Source organism: Amphiura filiformis, chromosome 2 (assembly GCF_039555335.1).
Source record: "Amphiura filiformis chromosome 2, Afil_fr2py, whole genome shotgun sequence".
Classification (NCBI taxonomy): Eukaryota; Metazoa; Echinodermata; class Ophiuroidea; order Amphilepidida; family Amphiuridae; genus Amphiura; species Amphiura filiformis.
Genome location: NC_092629.1, coordinates 93,742,294 through 93,748,293, shown reverse-complemented (window position 1 = coordinate 93,748,293; position 6,000 = coordinate 93,742,294).

The following is a 6,000-nucleotide window of genomic DNA, read 5'->3' as shown; positions in this document are numbered from 1 at the left end:
TGGTGAACCCAAGTAACTAGGTAAAATGAGGTAAAATTAAAAAGCAATGGGTTTCAAATTGAACTTCTTGGAATTTGAAAGTATAAATTACGTTGGGTCTGAGGGTGTGCTAACACTTTTCTTTGATAACTTTGACCATATTTGTTTATTATTTCAAATATCTTAAGAATCTATAAAGCTAATAAGTAGCTAGGTATCATGGACGTCAATCGGGTTATTTTTAGCCACTTTTTGACAATTCAGACGGATTACTCCTCCCACATTTCAAGACGGATTGAAGCTATATGGTAATATTATCAAACGATATAAGGCAAATACAATAAACCGATATAATTATTAGTTTAATTGCAAGAACTTACTTTCACTTCACTCCCATCCACGTTAAATTTCTTAATTGATATATCAGCTGTATCCAGGGTAACTGTCGTATCGGGATAAAAGCATCCATCCCTTATTCTTAGAAATATGGAGGTTTTCCCGACGCCAGTACTTCCTAATAAAATCACCTTATAATGGTTACCAGTAGCTGTCATTGTGTTATTGAACAGGATATACAATAATGATGTGCTTTATAGTAACAAAGTCTACGTGATAGTGTTTGTGGACTTTGGTCATCACCGGGAATGAGGTTTTGTCTCAATGAAAATAACTTGATATTTTGATTTTGTTGGGCTTATGGTTCAATAATCTGGGGAGGTTCGATATGTGTCATTCTGTTTGAACAAGTATATAAAGTCTGTCACAAAAAGTAACGCAGCTGTTATAAATAAGCCAATATCTTCAGAACTAATAATTGTTTTCACAATAATTTAACGGAGAGAGAAGGATGATTTATTTACGCGCATTTTGATACCCCATTTGTCAAATGTCGTTCAATATTAACAACACAGTAGTGCTTTTAAAGAAAATTACCTGCCTTTAAAAGTTGCAGTTTACAGCGATCAATGGTTATTATGCCAGCACTATAGCACGTAAGCCCCGTCATTAGAGACCTTGCGAAATTAAGTTGGAAACCACAAACTTTAACGTCTAGAGGAGTATAGAGGATTATGTATTCAAAACCACTCTGCCATTAAAGTTAAAGTTAACGCGAGAATCTATAGTGTGCCGTAAATTATGATGAAAATACGTCATAATTAAGAACAATAGTTTGGATATTTCCTCATAGACTACATAATTACCACTTATGTATTATCTAGTTAATAGACCAATTATTGGAAATCTAATTTGGTTCGGGTAAAAAACATGCCACATGTTGCTGAAAATTACTGATTGAATTAGATCAAAATATTTTGTTCCAAACGTCACACTTGGTATATGCTTTTTTGTGTGCTTTTGGCTTCGACTTCAACGCCAAGTGGCCAAGGGATTACTGAACTACAGTACAGTGTACTGAACTTCTGTGAATTACAGCTACCGTGAACATTTTTTACAACGTTGTGTGTCTTATAATTACACCTCTATATAACCAAATATGTTTGTACTGTTCAGGTATTTTATTTAATTATTTATTGTATTCATTTAGGCCTACACTATGTACCCCAATTCAGCAGAAAGCTGGTCTTACATGTGCCACGCTATACGCTGACACTCTTTAAACACACTCATCAAACATAAGTTATACATTGGGGCATATAGGCATATGGGTATTGTATGTCAACGAAATTATTCATTATTAAAAGAGGAGGCCTATTTGTTAAAAAATATAAGAATGTCAGAAAAGGAGCATCCAGAAATATGTTGGTTGAAATTCAAAATTCTGGGAGTTTTTAAAGAACAAAATGAGGATCATTCGGTGAGATATATTTAATTCGATCAGAATGCAAAGAGGAGTTCTTGTCCTCCTAAAAGAAAACTCCTGGCAACGCCACTGGGGAGTGGGAAAGTGAGGATAGATGAATAGTGAATATATGGAGGATATGGAGAGGTGGTGGTGGTGGGGGGTAGGGAGAGCAAACAGATAAAATGGGCTTGTTTCTGATGGAAATATAAAATTGACAAAGCTAACGTTTACTGGAATAATAATTGAGCTTTTATTATAATAATCCGGGACAATAATATAGGCATATCACAAGAATATTTAATTGAAACATGTTTAGAAGTATAATATTACCGTATAGCTCATAACATAGGCCTAATTCGCATTGCATTGGTCATCGCCTAGAGATGTAATCCATGTTTATTCAAACTAAGCGCCTATTGTATAATAAGTGTTACCGACAAACCACTTCAGCAAACAAAAGGGAGAAATTTGTTGCAGTCGCTTTTTACATACCCTTCTTTTGATCACCCATTGATACACATCCTCTGGTTTAAACAACAAGACGCTGTTGGTACAGAAACCAATCTGACGTTCGCGTTGAAGTGAATTTGACCAAGAAATCGATATTTTGAAGTTGCCGTTAAAGTTCCAGTAACTTCATTCCGCAAAGTCTCTATTATCTTCGCGCCTACTTCAAATCAATACAAATAGCTGCAACTTTTATGTTCGGGTATTTTTCTTTCAAAAAGCTGTTGTATTGTTAATATTGAACATAATTGGGCAAATTGGGTATCAAAATGCGCGTAAATAAATCATCATTCTTTTATGTTGAAATATTGTGAAAACAATTATTAGTTCTGAATCTATAATGCGTAACTGTGTTACAGCTGCGTTACTTTTTGTGCAGACTTTAGATTAATATAGCGTGGTACATCCGTATTACGTAGAGGAGTGTCAAAGTACACACAGATAGCGCATTACTACGCACACGGCGTCAGCTCATACGAAAAAACTGGCTTCCGTTACGAAAAGCCAAGATTTGAGGCATATATAGGTATTTATACTTATGGGTAGGCGAGGTATCAGTGTGGGTTGTTATTGAAAAATAACACTTTGATGTTTTGCAACATATTATTCTACAAATCTAGAATATTCTTTGAAAACTTGCTTGATTTATTGTTGTTAAGGGGCTGTGCAATAATCATTCCCCCCGGGGGTAACATCCGAACGGCCCACCAAAATCGCTTGGCCCCCTCTCGGCCTGCCAAAATCGCTTACCCCCCCAGCCCGCCAACAAATCTTTGCCCCCCTTACATGCCAAATTTTTGGATCCCAATTTGCAAACTTTAAATGGTTTAGATATATGTTGTGAGCGCAGCGAGCAGGAAAATTTGCATATTAAAGCGTTTCCGTACTGTTTTCTTATGCCTTTTTAGAGCGTTTTATATAAAGGCGCCCCATGAATGTGTGCCAAAAAGCGCAATCCCCCTCTCTCGGATGGCCAAAAATTGCTTGCCCCCCTTTCGGCTCGCCAAGAATTTATTACCCCACCCCCAATTTTACCCTCCCACAGGGCTCATAATTATTGCACAGCCCTAATGAGTTATATACGTTTTACAAAAGTGTTGTTGTTTCACCCTCTTTACAACATAACCCAAGAACCACAAACGTATATTTGTACTATTTTTTTCTACACCCCTTGCTATGAAATGATCAAGACAAGTTTTGCCAAAGCTCACTAACATTTGCAAGATGCTGCGAACTACCAAATCACAATAGTAGCTAACCTTAAATCAATGTTTGATATGTCAGGCGCGTTCCCGTTGTTTTTATAAACTGTTACATCTAGCAACAAGGTTAAACTAAAGATACGCGACACAAACATTGAAAAGCTCTTTATTTTAAGCCGTACAAATAGTACAAGTGTAAAACGAACGGCTCATCGTACATCGAATAGCCTAAGTACCCAACAACCCTCGTACAAGTTCACCGATGTTTTACAATAACAAAAGAGCAACGCAAGCACATGTATTTGAAATTGTCACCTGCGTGGTGTTTCAACATGACCATTTCATATTTTATTGCTTGCATTTGTTAGCATTGTTTTATTGTTTTCATTAATTACAAATTACAAAATACAGGCAAAAACAGAATTGGTTTACAGTATACTTAAACTCAGCAAACGCAAAAATGTTTTTAAAGCATTATAAACGAGTTATTGTTTTGCTAAATATTTTTTAAATACATAAATAACATATAAATAGCATTATGGCCACCTCCTTCGTCATTATTTAATATATAATTGGCCGCTGAGACACAATGAGAGAGTTATCATGGGGACTTAAGTTGAGATTGCCCTGAGTACCAACTGTGAACTCAGGTTGTACAGTGGTAAAAGCTCTGGACCGGTAATCCAGCGACCGGGGTTCAATCCCCGCTGAGTCCTGATTTTTCTCTCTCAATATTTTCATATGCCAGTTTGCTCGAGCCCCAATCACGCCATTTAAATTATAATTTCTCGGGCTTGCATCGTTTATTTCCGATCCTCGCATATATTAATTTGTGTTTCGCATTGTCTTACGCCCTGCCAGGGTGAAGCATATAGGCCACCTCCTTCTTCATTATTTAATATATAATTGGCCGCTGATACACAATGAGAGAGTTATCATGGGGACTTAAGTTGAGATTGCCCGAGTACCAACTGTGAACTCAGGTTGTACAGTGGTAAAAGCTCTGGACCGGTAATCCAGCGACCGGGGTTCAATCCCCGCTGAGTCCTGATTTTTCTCTCTCAATATTTTCATATGCCAGTTTGCTCGAGCCCCAATCACGCCATTTAAATTATAATTTCTCGGGCTTGCTTCGTTTATTTCCGATCCTCGCATATATTAATTTGTGTTTCGCATTGGCTTACGCCCTGCCAGGGTGAAGCATATAGGCCACCTCCTTCTTCATTATTTGATATATAATTGGCCGCTGAGACACAATGAGAGAGTTATCATGGGGACTTAAGTTGAGATTGCCCGAGTACCAACTGTGAACTCAGGTTGTACAGTGGTAAAAGCTCTGGACCGGTAATCCAGCGACCGGGGTTCAATCCCCGCTGAGTCCTGATTTCTTTCTCACTCAATATTTTCATATGCCAGTTTGCTCGAGCCCCAATCACGCCATGTAAATTATAATTTCTCGGGCTTGCATCGTTTATTTCCGATCCTCGCATATATTAATTTGTGTTTCGCATTGTCTTACGCCCTGCCAGGGTGAAGCATATAGGCCACCTCCTTCTTCATTATTTGATATATAATTGGCCGCTGAGACACAATGAGAGAGTTATCATGGGGACTTAAGTTGAGATTGCCTGAGTACCAACTGTGAACTCAGGTTGTACAGTGGTAAAAGCTCTGGACCGGTAATCCAGCGACCGGGGTTCAATCCCCGCTGAGTCCTGATTTTTTCTCTCAATATTTTCATATGCCAGTTTGCTCGAGCCCCAATCACGCCATTTAAATTATAATTTCTCGGGCTTGCATCGTTTATTTCCGATCCTCGCATATATTAATTTGTGTTTCGCATTGTCTTACGCCCTGCCAGGGTGAAGCATATAGGCCACCTCCTTCTTCATTATTAAATAACATTATGTTAGAATATTTGCAGTACATGTAGGTTATCAACAAATGTTTTTGAATGTTATGAAAACGTTTTATACCCTTTTAAGGGTATTAAAATATGTCCTTTATATAACCGGACATTTAAACGTTTCCTGGCAACCTTTTCTAACCTTTTTAAGTTTAAACTAAAGATACGCGACACAAAAATTGAAAAGCCTTTATTTTACAAATATATAATATAAGCATAAAACGAACGGCTCATTGTACATGGAATAGTATAACTACCCAACAACCCTCGTACAAGTTGAAAACGTTTTATACCTTTAATATGCCCTTTATAGAATCCGACATTTAAACGTTTTCTGGCAAACTTTTCTAACCTTCTGCGAATGATGTTTTGTGTTGGATGGGGGTTGTGGATATAAAACGTTTTTATAACGTTCCAAACACATTTGTGAAAACTATATGCAAAACATTTAAACAAATATTATCAAAGAGTTGACAACAATTTTAGAATGTTGTTGTGGTGACCAACAAAGAGTGTATAATAAGCCAATTCTCTTTAGTCTCTTGGGATGGGTTGATTCATTAATCTGCATTAGTGTGATACCATGAGGAGGGAAAGAAAAG